Genomic DNA, 20,540 nt, shown 5'->3' with positions numbered 1-20,540 from the left:
CCTTAGGAGTTTAATGTGATTTTACAGATGAGGACACTGAAGATAGATCTGGCCCCCCACACAGACTTGGGGTTCCTGTGTGGCTACTCTGGAGAATTTCAAGAACAAGCTAAATTTCCACCTACAGCAGATGATTTCATGCTTAGAAGTAAACAATGAAATAACTCCTGTGGCGCTCTCTGACGCTATCCATCTATGGAACGGACAGGGAAAGAACCTAATTAGAGTTGGTATTGGCACAAGAACAGTTATAGCATTCCTCTTGAGTTTTTTTTTTTTTTTAAGATTTTATTCATTAGAGAGAGAGAGAAAGAGAGTGAGTAGGGGAGGAGCAGAGGGAGAGGGACAAGCTGACTCCCCACTAAGCACAGAGCCTGATGCAGGGCTTAATCTCATGACCCTGAGATCATGACCTGAGCTGAAATCAAGAATCAGGTACTCAACTGACTGAGCCAGGCTCCCCATCACTTGAACTTTTTAAATATAGTCTGAAGCTCGTTATCTTAAGAAACTCAGCAGCACCCCTAACCACACACAGTGGAGGGTGACTCCTGACCCAAGACAAACACAGATTTGCCAGGGTTCGGGAAGTATCTCCAGAACAGGAGTGAGTAGTTGTAAGGCCTTGTCTCTGTGTGAAAAGCTGCTCCCAGGTGAAAACTCCATTAACGGAAAGACAGACAAAATGTGCTATGTATACACAATGGGGCATTATTCAACCATAAAAAAGAATAATGTTCTGATGCCTGCTGCCTCATGAACGAACGCTGAAGACAGGTGTTAAGTCAAATAAGCCAGGCAAAAAGGATACATATTGGGTGGTCGTACTTATATGAAGTGTTTAGACTAGGAAAAATTATAATGACAAATTAGATTCAAAGTTACCAGGAGATGGGATCCCTAGGTGGCGCAGCGGTTTGGCGCCTGCCTTTGGCCCAGGGCACGATCCTGGAGACCCGGGATCGAATCCCACGTCGGGCTCCCGGTGCATGGAGCCTGCTTCTCCCTCTGCCTGTGTCTCTGCCTCTCTCTCTCTCTCTCTGTGACTCTCATAAATAAATAAAAAATTAAAAAAAAAAAAAAAAGTTACCAGGAGCTTAGGGGAGGAGGAATGAATAGCTCTTGTTTGATGGCTACACGTTTGGAGGTGACAAAAAAGTTCTAGAAATGGATGGTGGTGATGGTTGCAAGAAAGTGTGAATGTACTTTGTGCCGCTGAACTGTACACTTAAAAGTGGTTAAAATGACAGATTGTATGTTATATATTTTTATCACAATTTTAAAAAATAGACACAGGAAAAACTGTTCCATCTCATAGTGTTCAAAAACATGCAAATTATAACAACGTTTCACACATATTAAATAGTAATATGAGGCACCTGGCTGGCTCAGTCGGAGAAACATGCAACTCTTGACGATGGGGTCATAAGTTTGAGCCCCACCGTGGGTGTAGAGTTACTAAATAAATATATAAATAAATAAATAAATAAATAAATAAATAAATAAATAAATAAATAAATCGTGGGTTAAAAAAAATAAGTAATAAAAATAAGTTGACAACAACAATAAAAAAGCTGTCCAAGGGTCCAATTCCAGGAAGGCATATGAATTGGGGGCTTGGAGCTTGCCCACTGGGTTTGAATCTCAAGTCCGCCTCTCCAGCTGGGTGAATTATTCCACCTCTGTACCTTGCTTTTCTTATGGATAAACGGATGGTAACAATGGAGCTGTTGAAGGGTCTCGATGAAATAACATGCAGTGAGCACACAGCTGAATATCACACAAACTCCAGCTGGCTCCAGCTACCTTCTGGTATCCTTTGCTGAGGTCCCTCAAAAAAGCCCCAATGGGTGCACTTGATGGGAATTATGAGTCCATTTAATTGGCTTAGTGGTACTTTTTTACTCACTTGCTTAGAAACCTTCAAAGACTACATCACACCTTATGACCTGGCCCCTGCCTCTGTCAACCCCACTTCCAGCTTTCTCTCTATGCCTTAAACACAACAGGTGCTTGCGCTTGCCCACCCCATGGCCTTGATGCCATATCTTGCTGACAATAGTCATGTCTTCCAGGTGGCAGGCATTCCCTGCTCACCCTGTGTAGAGTGACAACTCTATCACAACCTAAGACCATTTATCTGGAGAGCATATTTACACCCAATACTTTTCTAGCACATTTGCTCATTTGTACATTGTCCGTCTCCTCCCTCTAGACTATAAACTCCATGGAATAGGGACTGTGCCCATCTTAATAACGGTTCATCTCTGGACAGTGCCTAGTACATAGCAAGGGTACAATATATAATTTGGTAATAAATGGATGAATAATATTGTTGGGTTTTTTCCCTTCTTTGCCTTAACAAATGTGCAAATGTGTCTGTATGGATCCCTGTGTAGAAGAGAGAACACAGAGAAGATGGAGGAAACAGAGGACTAGCGGGGCGGTGTAGAGAATGAGATGTAGATGTCAGTCTCCCGGAGATTGTATTTGGGTTCTAGAGGCACTGACTGAAGAGGAGAGCCAGTGTATCCAGCAGGCAGAATGGACATTTGAACCAGGCCCTTCTGAAGCTCTTCGTCTACTGAAGGCAATTACAGCTTCTAATAGATTCTTGAAACTCGACTGCTTCAATTATGCTCAGGTATTGACTGTAGCCATGTGAACGCACATATCAGAAGCAGCTTACAGCCCCCAGAACCCATGGCAGAGGGACAACTGAAGACACCCTGAGGAGTCTGAAGGGACTCCCCCACACTGGATCTCATTGCACTTCTCCGTACCTTAAACAAATACTTGATGCTGTCCTAGCCAATGTTAAATTATTTGAAAAGAAAAAATTTGGCCTAAGCCAGCCAAGACTGCATTGCTCAAAACACTGACCACCCTCCAGAACCCTCATGCCAAACACCAAAAGGAGGAGGGGAAAAAAGTCAACTGCAGGAACATGACTTTCTTTTGCATCTGCTGGCAGGCCTATCCTGAGACATGTGCCTGTGAGGCCCAGCAGCCCTCAGAGTGGCCCCACCACAGGCCGGGAACAGAAGCTCGGCAGGCTTGGTGCATCTCCAAGGCAACTGGGGAGGAGACAGTAACACAGGTAAGACCAGGCAGGCTGACTCCAAAATTCTCCACTGGGCTACAGAAGCCAGGCTGTGAGGGCAGGCACTCCCCACCCAGGTGCCTGGGATTCTGTTGCCCAGAACAGTGCTGCCACCTTTTGGAAATCAAACACCAGACAGACCTACTCATCTTCAGCTAGGAAAGCAGATCTAGTGTAGACAGAGGGGAAGCTAATTATGGGGGAAATGGGGTTGTTCATTTGACTCTTTTCAAAGCAACCTCAGAGGGAACCCCCTTCTCTTGGTTGAACACCACCAGGCCCCAAGCAGTGTCGAGATGCAGAACAGCCCATGGGAGCCAGAATCTGGCCCTAGCTCTCCTCAGAGCAAGAGTCTCTGTGCCATCGGACTACTCTGCGGCCCCCAAGGGGGGAAACCACTGTATATCAGTGTAATTTATTTACATTTATAATCCTGCATGTTTAAAGAAGACTATGGGTTCCTTCAGACTGCTACTGGGCTTCAAAGAAAAAAAGTTTAAAACCCTAGATTAGAGGTTTCATAGGTGAGGAACCAGGAGGCCCAGACAGGTTGAAGATAGTAACCTTTCTTAAAGCCCCGGCCAGTGATGGAGACCCGCTGCTCCTATCTTGCTCCTCTGGGTGGGGGCACCGTCTGGCTGTACCAGGAATTTGACCTTCATTTCTACTGAAATCTTGTACTACTATATCCATTCCCATGTGTAAATGTCTTGCCTATCTAGCTAGACCCACAGCTGGGTTTGGAAGCAAGGATTATACCCAAGCCCTCCAGGAATCTTTTTCAAAATATCTTGCCTGCCCATCCTCCCTGACCCCCATCGCCTGATGGCTGCAGCCATGTGCCCTTAGAAGAATCTTCCCTGGGTTACCCTGATTAGCTCCACCTCCCTGGGCCCTGTCAAGAGCCACTCAACGACATGGACAGCATGTCTTCAGAAAGACACTATTCACAGTAGTTACCTCTTGAGTGGGGAACTAGATGACTGAAAGATCAGGGATAGGAGATTATTCATCTTTTTTCTTTCGATTGTTGACATTTAAACCATGTGAGCAGTAGGTTAAGTGCCTGCCTTCAGATCAGGTCATGATCCCAGGGTCCTGGGATCATGCCCTACATTGGGCTCCCTGCTCAGTGGGGAACCTGCTTCACCCCTTCTCCCTCTCCCTCCCTTTCTGCCCCTCCTCCCCCCTCATGCTCTCTCTCAAATAAATAAAATCCTTATTAAAATTTTATTGTTAAAAAAAGACTCTCAAATTATAAATTCCTAGAGGACCGAGTACCCTGCTCCTTTTATTGTTCCCTATGCCTATGCTATCCACCCAGGTGATGGATAAATGAATAAGTTCTCACATAAATTCTAAAAGGCATGGTTGGAATAAATCTCCCTCCTCTACCAGGACTAAATCAAGAAATAGAAAATCTGAACACACCTATTACTAGTAAGGAGATCTAATCAGTGATTAAAAACTTCCCAACAAACAAAAGCCCAGGACCAGACAGCCCAGGGTGAATTCCACCAAATATTCAAAAAACAATTAATTAATCCTTCTCAAAAATCCCTCCAAAAAGTAGAAGAGTAATGCTTCCGACTCCTTTTATGAGACCAGCATTACCATAATACAAAAACCAAAGAGTCCACAAAAAAAGCAAGCTATAGGTCAATATCCCTGATGAATACAGACACAAAATCCTCAACAAAATATTAGCAAGTCAAATTCAACCATGTATTAAAAGGAGAATACACCATGATCAACTGGGATTTACTCCAGGGATTCAAGGCTGATTTGACATCCACTAATCAGTGTACTAATATACCATATTAACAAAATGAAGGATAAAAATCATATGACCATCTCAATAGATGCAGAAAAGGCAGAAAATTCAACACCCATTTATGATAAAAACTCTCAACAAAGTAAGTATAGAAGGAACATACCTCAATATAATAAGGCCATATATGACAAGCCCACAGCTAACATCATACTCAACAGTGAAAATGTGAAACGTTTTCCTCTAAGATCAAGAGCTGGAGCAATTTGGCAAGAAAAGGAAATAAAGCACATCCAAATCAGAAAAGAAAAACTCACTATTTGCATATGACATGATTTTACATATATCAAACCCTGAACACTCCACCCAAAAAGTATTAGAATAAACAAATTCAATAAAGTTGCAAGACACAAAAGCAATATATAAAAATCTGTTGCATTTCTTTGTATTAGGAAACAATCAAAAGAGAAATTAAGAAAGCAATACCATTTATAATTATATCAAAAAGAATCAAATTCCTAGGAATAAATTTAACCAAGGAGGTGAAAGGCCTATACACTGAAAACTACAGGATACAGATAAAAGAAAATGAAGACACAAATAAATGAAAAGATAGTCTTTGCTCATGGATTGGAATCATTAATACTGTTAAAATTTCCATACAATCCAAACAATCAATGGATTCAATGTAATTGTATTAAAATCACAATGGTATTTTTCACAAAAATAGAACAATCCTAAAATTTATATGGAACCACAAAAGACCCTAATAGTCAAAGCAATCTTTAGAAAAAAGAACAAAGCTAGAGTCATCATACTCTCTTATTTCAAACTGTATTACAAAACTATGGAATCAAAACAGTATGGTATTGGCATAAAATCATACACATAGATCACTGGAACAGACAGAGATCACAGCAATAAGCCCATGCACGTATGGTGAGTTAGTTTATGACTAAGGAGCCAAGAACATACAATGGAGAAAGTACTATAGTATATAGAATAATAGTGATGAGAAACCTGAACAACCACATGTAAAAGAACAAAACGGAACCATTATCTTATACCATCCTCAAAAATTAACTCAAAATGGATTAAAGACTTGAATGTTACATCTGAAACTATAAAACTCTTAAAGGAAAGCATAAGTAGTAAGTTCCTTAACATTGGTCTTGGCAATGATTTTTTTTAACCTGACTCTAAAAGCAAAAATGAAAGCAAAAGCAATGAAAGTAAAAACAAGTAGGATGATATCAAACTAAAACACTTCTGCACAACAAAGCAAACCATCAACAAAATGAAAAGACAGCCTACTGAATGGGAGACGACATTTATAAATCATATACCTGATAAGGGGTTAATATTCAAAATATATAAGGAATTCATAAAAGTCAATAGCATAAAAACAATCCAAATAAAAATGGGGCAGAGGATCTGAATAGACATTTTTTCAAAGAAATACACTGATAGCCAATGCATACATGCAAAAGTGCTCAACATCACTCATCATCAGAGAAATGCAAATCAAAACCACGAGATATCACCTGACACCTGTTAGAATGGCTATTTTCAGAAAGACAAGAAGTAACAAGTGTTGGTGAGGATGTGAAGAGAACCTTTGTGCGCTGTGGGTAAGAATGTAAATCAGTGCGGCCACTAGGAAAAAATATGGAGATTTCTCAAAAATTTAACAATAGAACTACCATATAATCCAGCAATTCCACTTCTGAGTATTTATCTAAAGAAAACAAAAACACTTGCTTGAGAAGATACATCCACCCCCACACCCAATGCAGCATCATTTACAATAGTCAAGATTTAGAAATAACCTATGCGTTCATCAATGAACAAGTGGATGAAGAAAATGTGGTATGTACATACAATGAAATTTTATCCAGCCATAAAAAAGAATTAAATCTTGCCATTTGCAAACAACGGACTTTAAGGATATGGTGCTAAGTGAAAAATGTCAGACTCAGACAAATACAGTATGATCACATATATGGAATTCAGAAAAACAAATAAACAACAGAAGTCATAGATACGGAGAACAGATTGGTGGTTGCCAAACATGCGGGTTTGGCGGGGGGTGGGGGGGTAGATAAAATGGGTGAAGTGGGTCAAAAGTACAAAATTGCAGTTATAAATAAGTCATGAAGATGTAACGTACAGCATGGTGACTCCAGTTAATAATACTGCACAGTAGCCACCCCTTATGTATGGTCTCAATTACCTATAGTCAACCATGGTCTGGAAGCAGAGGTTCCTCCTTTTGATGAATCATCAGGTCAAGAATAGCCTTATGCTACGTCACAGCATCAACATCATTCACCTTCCCTCATCTCATCACATAGGCATTTTACCATCTCACATCAGAAGGGTGAGCATGGTATATAAGATATTTTGAGAGAGAGAGAGACCACATTCTTATAACTTTTATTACAGTACACTGTTAGAATTATCCTACTTTATTATTATTCTTGTTACTCTCCTACTATGCTTAATTTGTAAATTAAAACTTTATCATAGGTGTATGTATGTACATATATAAATATATATGAAAAAAATGTACCATACACAGAGTAAGGTATTATCTATGGTTTCAGGCATCCACTGGGGTCTTGGAACATATCCCCCATGGGAAATGGGGGACCACTATATCTGAAAGTTACTAGAAGAATAAATCTTAAATGTTCTCAGCATGAGAAAATATTTGTAATTCATTACGGTGACAGATGTTAACTACACTTACGATAGTGATCATTTAGCAAGGTATACAAATATTGAATCATTACATTATACAACTGAAACTAATATGATGTGATGTGTCAATTATACCTCAACGTAAAAAACAACAACAACAATGGTCTCTTCCCCAGTCCGGCCAGGGATCAATGTCCATAGACAGAGGAAGGAGACAGAAGCTCTCCCATATGAACAGCCAGATGTTCTTTGTCCTCTTCACACATATTTTTAAGGACGGCCCAAGGTGCCTTCCTCTTCCCGGGGACAGCAGTATGAAAGCAAGAACAGAGGCCACCAGGATGGAGACAGCATATAACCCATCTTAAAGGGCTAGACCCCAAGAAACACACCTGGAGGCGAGTGAAGGAAGTAACAGTAAATGGGAAGAAAGTGCCAGTTCCTCACCCAGTGTACTTGCTGGATGCCCCCCCCCCCCCTTAGCCCACACTCTCCTGTGGGATCATTCTACTTCTTTTTAAAGATTTATTTATTTATTTTGAGAGAGAGAGGAGAACACGCATAAGCCAGGGAGGAGCAGAAGAAATGAGATAGAGAGAACCTCAAGCAGGCTCCACGCTGAGCGCAGAGCCCCACTCAGGGCTCCTTCTCACGACCCCAAGATCATGACCTGAACTGAAAATCGAGAGTCAGACACTTAACCAACTGAGCCCCACAGGCACCCCAGGATCATCCTACTTGTGTGTACCTGGCCGCTCCATGTCACAGAAACACTGCTGTCCTTCTAGACCTCGTCCCCAGCTTTATCTCCTACCTGTTGGGTTCCCACCTCCTCTGAGCCTCAGTTTGCCCACCTGGAAACTGAGAATTGGCTATGAGGCTTCTGTTTAGTGAGGCCTTATACACAGTGACCGCACTGTGCCCATTTCTTTGCTTCCATTCCTGGCAGGAAAGCCATGACAAGAACCCTTTCCAGACAGGTCAAAGACATGCCCACAACTCTCAGGGGGCTTCAGGAAGTGAGCGCTCAGCCAGGAGGTGGACCCTCAAAGCAAGTAAGAAATGACTCTACAGGGATCCCTGGGTGGCGCAGTGGTTTAGCGCCTGCCTTTGGCCCAGGGCGCGATCCTGGAGACCCGGGATCGAATCCCACATCGGGCTCCCGGTGCATGGAGCCTGCTTCTCCCTCTGCCTGTGTCTCTGCCTCTCTCTCTCTCTGTGTGTGTGTGACTATCATAAATAAATAAAAATAAAAATAAAATAAAATAAAGAAATGACTCTACAGGTGCAGAAGGGGGGTTGGCTGAGAGGGGAGAGCAGCCAGGTGGCAGCCGCTGCTGGGGACCAGGGCAGCCAGCAGGCAGCCAGACCTCCATTTCCAAAGCACCTAATCGTTCCCTAGGCCCAGCCCCAAAGAACCTGCCTCCTCTCCCAGGCTGGGGCTTTACTTTGAATTCTTTTTCTAAGGCTTTGAAAGCCAAAATGCAAATTCATAGAGAAGAAATCCTAGAGAAGATTTTTACAACTCTAATAATATCCAAAAGGAGGAGGGAAGCAGCTTTCTTTTCCTTTTTTTTTTTTTTTAAGATTTTATTTATTTATTCATGAGAGACACACAGAGAGAGGCAGAGAGAGAAGCAGGCTCCGTGCAAGGAGCCTGATATGGGACTTGATCCCGGGACCCCAGGATCACGCCCCGAGCTGAAGGCAGACGCCCAACCACTGAGCCACCCAGGTGTCTTTTCCAAATGCCATCCCCAGGATAGCTCCTACAGAGATGAGGGCAAGCTTTCTCATGCAGACCACCCTCCCCCACTCCGCCAAACTCCTCCATTCAACTCCACAAATAGCTCCATCCTATTACATTCCAGGCACTGGGCTAGATGCCGGTGATTTCTCAGTGAACAAGACCAAGGCAGTCACTGTTGCCACAATATCCCCCCCCTCCCCCGCCCCCCCGCCCCCGTGTGAGAGCCCTTGATAATAACAGGTCCTACAGGAACAGGGTTTCCCCTGGCCCTCTCACAACGCTCTCAAAAAGCAGGCAACATCAGGACAGAGTAGGGAACATCAGCTTTTATCGAGTCTGCCAAAGAGAAATGATAAAAGTGCAAAGGCCCCAGGTTTACTAGTTCTGGGGTGGAAAACCGGATGCATTTGATTGTCTCCCCAGATGAACCCATTAGCAACAGCTGCCTACTTGTAGGGAAAAGCATTCTACAGCTGAGTCTAGGCCTGAGGCAATGAGGAGCAAGAAAGCCACAACTGATTGGCTAGTCCCAGAGGCCTGGGAAGGCAACAGAGACTATCCCTCCCTCCCCCACCCTCCCCCTTGCCCCACCCCTGCACCCACTCCCCCAGGTTACAGACTCACCTGAATCACATGGCACACTAGTGACACAGCCAGAATCAGGACACATAGCTTCTTTTTTCTATAATTTTATTTTAATTCCAGGACCACACAGGTGGATAGGGAACCACACAGGACCCCTAATAGCCAAAGCAATTGTGAAAAAGGAAAGCAAAGCTGGAGACCATTCCAGACTGCAAGCTCTATTACAAAGCTGTAGTCATCAAGACAGTATGGTACTGGTACAAAAATAGACACATAGATCAATAGAACAGAATAGAAAACCCAGAAATAAACCCACAAGTACATGGTCAATTAATCTTCCACAAAGCAGAAAAGAATATGAAATTGGGAAATGAAATATGAAATTGGGAAATCAACAAATGGTGTTGGGGAAACTGGACAGCCACATGCTGAAGAAGGAAACTGGACCGCTTCCTTACACCATGCACAAAAATAAACTCGAAATGGATTAAAGATCTAAATGTGAGCCCTGACACCATGAAAATCCTAGACGAGGGCACAGGCAGTAATGTCTCTGACATCGGCTGTGGCAACATTTTTCTAACTATGTCTCCCGAGGCAAGGGAAATAAAAGCAAAAATAAACCACTGGGACTACATCAAAGGGACACACAGCTTCTGACTCCTGGACCAGTGCTCTTTCTGCTCCACTGCTCTGAAAACAAACAGCAAAGAGGCACAGGGTGCAGAGGCACCTGGAGAAACGGGGCGGGATGGCTAGAGCCGGTTTCAGCATCCCCCCAGGAACAGAGAGGGGGACATCGAAAAGAGCCAGAAGATGGTGGCTGGCCTCCTATTGCGAGAATATTAAGCACGAATTACTAACCCACAGGAACACAGATGTATACTGATGATTAAAGCTTTAGCAATTTAGGGATTTCTTCTAAAAAGTTGTGATTTATCAGCTAGAGCTGCAGTGAAAGAGGCTGCTCGCAGAGGTCTATGCACGCTGCTGGTAAGCTTAGCTTGGCTCTTCTAACAGCCCCGTGAGCAACTGAGGTTGCTTCTCTCTCGGTAGCCAACATCCCCCGGCCTTAGCCGGCAAAAAGCCCACCAACGCTGTGGCGGGCGGCAACCACCCCCTAGAATCCTGAAATGCAGAAGCCAATGCTGCTTCCATCTGCCTGGTTACCTCCTGGAGAGGACATGCATTTCCCCTTTCAAGTCTGCATGCTCCCTGGGAGGAAGGCAGGGGAAGCAGCACCTCCCCTGCGTCTGTGCTGCCCTCCAGGTACAGCCCTCAGGGCTTGGAAGGTTCTGGCACCCCGAGTGTGCTTCGCCACTAGCTGCCCATCTCACGTTTGTTCAGGCTTGAGAGCCTGGTGCCGGTGGATTGGCAGGGAGAGACCCAGCCAGCCAGAGGGGTCTCTCGGCCAGTCCTGGTAATTCCCTTGCTCTTCGCAGGGATTGGAGTTAGATAGGCCACTGTGGCAATTCTGGGCCACTGAGACCTAAGGAAAACCTGCTGAGGGCTCCCACAAGGTGTTTTCCCTCCCTCCGAAAAAGAGGTACAAGGAAGAGACCGCTTTTCTGCTTCTGGATCTTGCCTGCAGTGCGGCCAGTTGAGGACCAAGAGGGGAGGTACACTGCTGAGACCGCAATGCACGGAGGCTACCACAGGGGTGGACCCACAGAGGCACTGGATTAACCACCCACCATTCATTTGGGTCAAGGGTCACTGATCCCACCTCAAGATGACTCCTTATGTGAGGTTCTTTGCAACTAGAGCCATCGTAACTGGATCGTGAAGTCATTGTCCCCCTTATTTCATGGGCTCGTGAGCCAGTGAGCCAAAGGCACACAGCTAATAAGGGACAGAATGAGAATCAGCTGAGCGTGGCCATCCCTGAAGCCCTGAGCCTTTCCGTCTTCTCCCTCCAAGACCTCCACTGGGCCCAGCACACAGAAAGTACTAAATACGTGCGTGTTAACAGACAAGCAAGCTTTCTGCTCCCCCAGACACCAGCCTGCTGGAAACTGGAGCAGCCACCCATGGGCAGGCTCCTCACCACCAACCAAGAGTCTCCATTTCAAGCATGAAACTTCCCACATACCGGAGATACTGAACCCAAAGCTGGGGACAGGAAATCTCTAGAAACCTGAACTACTGCTCACTGGGGCCTCCACTGTAATATAATGAGAAAAGCCTTGCTCTCTCTCTCTCTCACTTGACTGCAACTTCAGGACTGTAAGTTGCCTGGAAAAAAAAAAAAAATCAAGGCACAACGCTAACCACACGATTACCAACATAACCAGGTGACCCCTACACTGTGACTGCTCCGCCTCTGTTCACATTATGGTCTACAGGACACCTCATCTCACATACAACCCAGAGAGAGAGAAGAAAAAACAACTGAGCAATTATAGACATTCAGCCTTCAGATAGTCATTCATTCACAGCCACCAGTTGATGAGATGCAGCAGGTCTGCAAGATGATAAACCAAGGGACACCTGTGTGGCTCAGCTGGTTAAGTGTCTGCCTTCAGCTCAGGTCATGATCTCAGGGTCCTGGGATGGAGCCCTGAGTCTGGATCCCTGTTCAGTGGGGAGTCCGCTTCTCCCTCTCCCTCTGCCTCTCTTCTCCATTCATGCTCTCTTGCTTTCTCCCTTTCAAATAAATAAATAAAATCTTTAAAAAAGGAGGGGGGGATAAACTAAGTGCTGCTGATGCAGAGGTGAGTTCACACAGGAGCCCTTGGGATATTTTTCTCTTTCCACGTTCTGTGGTACAGCAGCTAGACTGGAAAAAATCAGGTGGGTTGTGGACCTGGATTTAAATCCTGAGTCCAGACAAAGTAATTAATGTCAGCAATTCAGGCCCCTCAGATGTAAACTGAAGATGAACCAATTATTCTCTCAACCAGACAGTACTTAGTATGCAGCAGGCACCTTGCAGGGCCAGAGGTGAGCCGGACGATATGTCAGGAGGAACTCGGACTCGGAATCAGGCAGATACAACATATGTTGCCCCACAGAGTCACACTGGTTTGTGTCCCAACAGGGGAATCGTTGGGATGGGTGACAGAACTCCTGAAGGCAGTGGGGCTAATCTGAGGAATTGGCCAGAAGCAGAGGAGGTGAATCTGTTTGTGTCCTTTTGCACATCTGTATGGACAGGAGTGAAGGAGCTTGCAGATAAGACCTGAAGGTAAGAAAGAGCCTGAAGCTCAATCCCAGGAAATGAAATAAGTTCAGGGAACTGGCCTGGGGAATATGAGGGCGGAATGGTAGGATAGGAGGCTGAAGAGCAAAAGCAGATCCGTGTCAACCCGAAGAGGGTGTGGACATCATCCTAGGACCCTGGAGAGCACAGAGGGCATGAGGCAGGCAAGGACCTGATCCAAGCCACTATCTGTGGAGAATCAACTGGGAGGGGTGACAGTGGGTAGAGAAAGGAGGATATCCATCAGGAGGCCAGCACCAGGGAAGTGGTTGTGAGGCTGGGGCAATGGGAACGGATAAGAAAGATATTGAAGATGTAAAGTCAACTAGTGAGAGACCAGATGTAGGAGAAAAGGTGAGGAAGGAGCTACATCTGATACTAAGATTTCTGGCTAACACACCTGGACTTAAACCTCACCAACCAGCACCTCAGAGGGAATTGGGCCCAGAAGCAGGTTTAGAGAGAAGATGACAAGTTCAGTGATGGGTATAGCCCACGTGTCAGACCCTGTGTGAAAGGCTCAGGTGGGTTAAACACCTGCTCATCTGAACTTGAACTCCTGACTCGTTCCAGGCAATCCAATTTTGAGTACTACATCTCATCAACTTTAAGACACGCATTTTTTTCACATCTTAACAGTTTAAATCAGGATGTTTTAAAATTGATGGGTGAGATGGGCTGATTAGCAGTGTTCTTTCTTACTGGTAGGTACAATAGTGGTGCATCTTACAATGGATGGCATCTTCAATTTGATGAAATACGAGGTCTAACAATCTTAGAAGAAAATAGTATTTGAATGTCTCTCCTTAGGACTTAAATCCTACCTAGTTCCAAAAAGATCCGAAGTAACCTGTCAAAGTAAAGATCATAGGCTGGGCAGGTTCTGCAAAATAAATAAATAAATAAATAAATAAAAACCACTCCCAGGATTAAATATTGGAAAGAATCCCCAGAGTGCCCTTGTCTCCCACATGAAGGGTTATTAGTTGGCCATGATTTACATAGTGGATAAAAATAACAGGTCAAACAAGCTTCCAGGAGCCCCCAATCCTAAGAACTAAGGCCAAAACCAGGAGACAGAAGAATTTGAAAAAAAAAAATAATAATAATAACAGTAAGTTGACTGACTTTCAGACAGCCCAGAGATGAGTGTGGCCAGGGGTCTCGAGAAAGACATCTTTTAAAAAGAGTGAACTCGATGGGGCCTTGAAAGCTTCATAGTTGCATTTCCCACCAAGAATAGGGTGACCAAGACAAGGCCCATTAACGTCTTCCTGATGTTGTTCAAGGACTTCATCTAGTTTTATTCAAGAATTTAACAAGCACTTCCTGTGACAAAACACGCACAGGGACAGGCCCCCTGCTTTCCAGCCTTCATGGCACAGCCACATGTCCGGGTCCACACTCATTTTGGAAGAAGCCAGGCTGTTGCTACAGGCAGGGACCAGATACTCTCCCAATCTCCCTGAAGGCAGTCCTCTCACGGTGGGGCTCCTACCGGGGACTACACGGCTGCCTGCTTCCCCCAAGATGTGAACACCAGAAATGCCACACGTCAGAAACTCCAAGGACTTCACTTTATTTCTCCTCCAAATCTCAGCATCTCCCTGCTCCATTATCGAAGGCGACTTAGCCTTCAATACACATTTATTTCCCTCTGACAGCTCTGACCTTTGCTGGCTTTTACAGCCAGGCTCTATTTGGGGGTAGCAATAATAGCAGTAGTTATAGAAGTGTTCCCACTAATAGCTACATGCAGTGAGAACTCGCCATGTGCCAAGCTTTGTTTATATTCTCTCACTTAATTCTCACACAAATACCCTGGGAACACTAATCCCATCTTATTAATGAAATCCAGGGCAGTGAAGGAGAAAAAGATGCCTCCTATGTCTTGGTTTAAAGAAAAAGATCTTTTTTAAGCCAGGAGTGGGAGGAGGTGGTATATTACTGTTAGTTATACTCTTCTATATATGTCTACGTTTCCAGAATTGGGTTTTTTTTAAGATTTTATTTATTTATTAATTTATTTATTTGAGAGAGAGAGAGAGAGAGAATGAGAGAGATCATGAGCAGGAGGGAGAAGCAGACTCTCCACTGAGCAGGGAGCCCAACAAGGGACTAGACCCCAGGACCCTGGGATCATGAGCTGAGCCAAAGGCAAACATCCACCTGAGCCACCTAGGTACCCCCCCCCCATTTTTTTTTTATTTTTTAAAAATGAGCCTGAAGTTTACCAATCCATGATGGGCCTAGAATACTCCTACCACCAATGCCAAGAGAAAAGCATGATGAGGTGCTGCTACTGCTCCCACACCCAGAGTTTGGGATGCACTTCCCTGGTTTGTTTTGACTACTTAAAGGCTGGCCCTGAGGAAAGAAACAAAGAAAAAAAGAGAATAAATGAAAGGACCAGATTCAAGAAACTCTTGTTCCCCAAGTATGTGTGGCCAGAAGTCTTTAAATTGTTAGGCCCAGGGATCCCTGGGTGGCGCAGTGGTTTGGCGCCTGCCTTTAGCCCAGGGCGTGATCCTGGAGACCCGGGATCGAATCCCATGTCGGGCTCCCGGTTCATGGAGCCTGCTTCTCCCTCTGCCTGTGTCTCTGCCTCATTCTCTCTCTCTCTCTGTGACTATCACAAATAAAAAAAATTTAAAAAAAAAAATAAAAATAAAAAAAATAAATTGTTAGGCCCAAACTCCGTTAAAACTAATGATGCCCACACTGAGTCAAGCACCAAAACAAAAAGGATTTCCGAACCCTCTGCTGGCTAACAGGGAAATGTATCAGGCTGGAAGGAAGACCAGTTTCAACCTCGCTGCAATGTGGGTTTTTTTGTTTTTTTTGGTTTTTTTTGTTTTTTTAAGAAAGACATGCGCATTCAAAACCCCATCCTCAAAAAAACTTTTAATCCGGGTAAGAGTTGATGGCACACTGAAAGACTACTCATGAGAGCTACTGTAGGAACTTTAGCGAGGTCTGATGTGGCCCATAATAAAGAGGAGCATTTAAAATTTTTATGTGTAGAACTTTGGAATTCAGAAATATTTAGACATAATAAGACTGAGTATAATTTTGAAATATTTTTAATAACTGTGAAGGTTTGTCATTACCATGCCATTGCTGGCACTGCTAAATTAGTTCCATGTAATTTATAAGTTGAATTCTTAATGAAGAGCCAAATTTCTAATTATCACATATTCATACAGAAATGTAATCTGTTTTACCAGAATTTGCTTCACAATACAACAGAAAACGAGAATGGTATCTGCTCTGGGAATCAGCTGAAACCAAGGCCTGAACTCAAGAAGGGGCTGATGCCTGGACCCTGCAGTCCACTCACTTCTGACATTTAGCCAGAAGAAAACCCTCAAAGGCCATCTAGTCCAGATACTTCATTGACAGCTAAGAAAACAGACCAGGGGCAGAAGTGACATACCAACTTTCAGAAGTTATTTACCAGGGATAAACTTCCCCAAGACCCTAGGAGATTAGAAGCAATAGATCAGGGGCAGAGATGGGGTGGAGTGTGGTGTGGTAGCTTTACTTAAGGCAGTAACAGATGGCTGCTGACCGTGGGAGACAGGGCAGAAAAATGAGAGTTTATTACAAAATAATAGTGGATCTTAAGAATAAAACATGAACCCAAATCATTATGCAAAGGTCTCAATAAACGTGGGATTCTCCATTAAAAAAAAAAAAAAGTTCCTGATATATCTTAGCATAGTTTTCCATCAAGAATGTTTTAAGATAAACATAGAGCTCTCATTCAAAGAGGTCAGCTCCAGGTGTGTGGAAGGTTAATTACAGTAGAATACCTTCATGCCCAACAATGCTAGATAAATGTTATATATGCGGGTGCTTGTTTTTTCAAGGATAGATGAAGTTCGTTTTTGAGATGTACACACATCTCATGGACAATAAAGCTAATACTCTGAATTCTGAGGACTAAAGTAACTTTTACACAGATGACAACTTATCTAAATGACCTGAAATAAAATGACTGGCTGCAAATAAGCGCTCAAGAACGTACAGTACTTAAGCATTACTAATTACCACTCCCAAGGCCACACGTATGTCAAACAGCACCTTATCAATCCAGTGATGTTGTGGGAGTCCAAAGACAGGCAGATAACGTAGATAAGGTTTTATGATTCCACCATGAAGTAAGAATATTCGCTCTACATGATCTCTATCCCATGACTGGCAGACTCTTCCCTTGCCAACCATCTCCTCACCTGTAGCTCACCTTTACCTCTTAGCAACAGAACAAGGAGGAGGTGACTCTGTCATAAGACCTATCTCCCATTTCTAGACGTTAAATGTGTTCTTTACCATGTTCCTGATGTCACTTCCATCCCCACCCCCTCTTCCCCATCACCTCGACAATGAATAGGTTTCTAAAGACCCTCCTGAGATGATCTCATCCCTGTGTATGGAACCTCCAGGTGGGCAAGCCTAGCCATGCACTGGGCTTGGTTACTCATGCATCTGGTCCACTGTACTGGAAACCTGCATTCACACTTTACCTTTACATCCTGTGCTAGAACTTTAGCTACTTTTACCTCAGCTAGTTTCTTTGCCTCACAGCCACTTAAATACAATTCTGAGGAAAGAACAGGAGCCTTGGAGCCAGCAAATCCTGGGTTGAATCCCAGCTCCAGCATCCAAATTGAGCTCTGGGACTGAAAACAAGTTACTTTTCCTTCCTGAGCCTTAGATTCTTAAGTGTAAAAGAAGAGAGCTGTGCAGAGTATATGCACACATTATGTCTGTGCTATAAAGTGCGTGGCACACAGTAGGTGCTCAGAAGATGCTTATTTCCTTCCCCTCCCTTTCTCCCTGACTTCCCACTTAGAACTGCTGGCAAGAACTTCTTTTTCTTCAGAATATTTTCTCCTAGCTCTACTTGCTGACCCCTCTCCATATGCTTTCTGTTGGCACTATCTTCTACACCTGAATCATGAAGAGGGTTTGGAAAACCTATACTGGGAAATGTGATTATAAAGCATTGCCAAATGTGGTTCATAAAATAGAAGTGACAAAACTGCAAAACAGGGCTCATCTATAGAGGTTTGGCTGATGACTGAGAAACAGGGGCCCCTGGACACTCCCAGCCACCTGTCCTTCTTCTCCCTTATTTGCCAGACTTAGCAAATAAAAATGCACGATGCCTGGATAAATTTTATTTTCAGATAAGCAACAGATATTTTTTTGGTATGTCCCAAGTATTGTAGTAGAAAAGTAAAATGCCTCCCTAGCAAAGAAAAAAAGCCACAGAGAAAGGAAACTAAAGACCATGACTATCACAGACAGGGGTGGCTGTCCCTTCCACCTGGCATTGCCAGAGAGAGCTTAAAGTTGTCTGACCAAAAAGATTCCTGCCAGAGTCTTGGAGTCCTAGGCAGTAGTACTGGGAGGCATTGAATAATAGCCAAGGTCTTTCAAATCTGTTAAGCACCAGGGGTTAGTGAATAAATTTTGAAGACTGCAGTTGCCCCAGCATTCTGAATATCTATACAAAATCCACCCACTAAATGCTTGACATATGACTTCTTTGGTATTATTTACTCACTAATTTTTTTAAACATAATTTTGTTCAATGGATGAATTTTATATTTCATATAATATCAGGAATGTTGGGAAAGTGGAGATAAACCACCTATACCTAAATGCAAGTGAGTTTTCTCTTTATTTGGAGTTGCATTTCCTATTTGAAAAGAATAAAAAAAAAAAGATTATAAAACTACATAGGAAAACACATATGTTAATGTACAAACTGAAACATCATCTCTCACAAGAATTATTGCAATAACCTCTAAATTGAACTCCCTGCTTCCACTTACCCAGTCTCTTCTCAAACCAGCAGCCAGAATGATCCTTCTAAAAAATAAGTCCCATTATGTCATTTCTTTGCTCAAAGTCTTCTGGTGGCTTCCCATATCACTCTGCAGAAGAGGTAAAATCTTTCTAGCAACCTGCAAGTCCCTTCAGGACCTGCCATAAACTCCTTTTACCCCCTCAGATCTCCCCTTTTCCTGCCCAGCTTACTTAGCTCCAGCCACACTGACCTCTGCCTATAACACTCTTACCCAGGATATCCTTATACTTGAATCTATTCTTCTTCAAATCTTTGCTCTGATGCCAACTTCTCTGCAATGCCTTCTTTGGCCACTTTTTCAAACCACAGACCCCATTGCTAGCTACCTTGTCCCCCTTCCTACTATATTTTTCTCCATTCCACCAATCCCCATCAACCTACTGTATATTTTACTAAGTTGTATATTTTGTGTCTCTCCACTAGAATACACAACAGACATTGGCATTTTGTTCACTGAAGCATCCCAAGACCAAGAATGCAGAACATTACACAACACATAGAAGGCACTCAACAAAATTATTTATTGAGTGTTCAATAAACATAAGGTAAAAATAATGAGTTTCACTGGGTAAAATGTATTTACTACAAACTAAACAACGAATAAATGTGGAGTTTTCTTCAAGATTTCAAAGTTGAAAACCAACCCTTCTGCTAAAACCAACCCCCCTGCTTTCTTCTTTTCCTAATCAGAAAATTAGCAGGAGCTAAAGGGAAAGTCATTTTCCTGCTTCTGATATCAATATTCAAAAATGTAGGACATAGCATTCTCCTTGTTGGCATTTTATAAATAGCACAATTGAAAAAAATTACATTTTTGCCTGAAGCAACATCTTTTTAGGGTGCATCCCTTAAATGTAAATGGACTAAATTCTCCAATAAAAATGCAGAGTGGCTGAATGGACAAAAAAATTAAAAAAACACCCAAGAACCATCTATATGCTGCCTACAAGAGATTCACTTAAGATGTAAGGACACACAACCAACAGTGAAGGGCTGGAAAAAAGATATTGCATAAAAATGGAAACCAAAAGAAAGCTAGGCTTGCTATACCTACAGCAGACAAAATAGACTTCAAAACAAAGACTATAATAAAAGACAAAGAAGATCATTATTTAATGTTAAAGGAGTCAACCCAACAAGAGAATATAACATTTGTAAATGTTTATGTACCAACATAGGAGCACCTAAATACATAAAGCAAATATTAACAGACTTAAAGAAAGAAATAGACAGCAATACAATAATAGCATGGGACTTCAATATCCCACTTTCATCAATGGATAGATGATCTCAGACAGATTATCAGAAAGGAAATATCAACCTTAAATGACATGTTAGACCAGGTGGACTAACAGATATATACAGAAGGTTCTATCTAAAAGCAGAATACAAATCCTCTCAAGTGCATATGGAACATTCTCCAAGATAGACCATTATTTTAGGCCACAAAACAATTCTTAATATATTTAAGAAGACTGAAATCATATCAAGAATCTTTTCTAACTACATGGTATGAAACTAAAATAAATTATCAGAAGAAAACTGAAA

The 20,540-nt window shown here is 43.0% G+C and overlaps 1 protein-coding gene across 3 annotated transcripts in view; it reads right to left on the bottom strand.

Moving 5' to 3' along the window:
* The window catches only part of GSDME (gasdermin E), a 75,335-nt gene that overhangs the window by 31,675 nt on the left and 23,120 nt on the right, over positions 1-20,540 (bottom strand). The window lies entirely within an intron of this gene.

The sequence above is a fragment of the Canis lupus genome, chromosome 18, assembly GCF_048164855.1.
Source record: "Canis lupus baileyi chromosome 18, mCanLup2.hap1, whole genome shotgun sequence".
NCBI classification, from domain to species: Eukaryota; Metazoa; Chordata; class Mammalia; order Carnivora; family Canidae; genus Canis; species Canis lupus.
The sequence above is the reverse complement of the archived record's forward strand: the minus strand, read 5'-3'. Positions and strand labels throughout refer to the sequence as shown.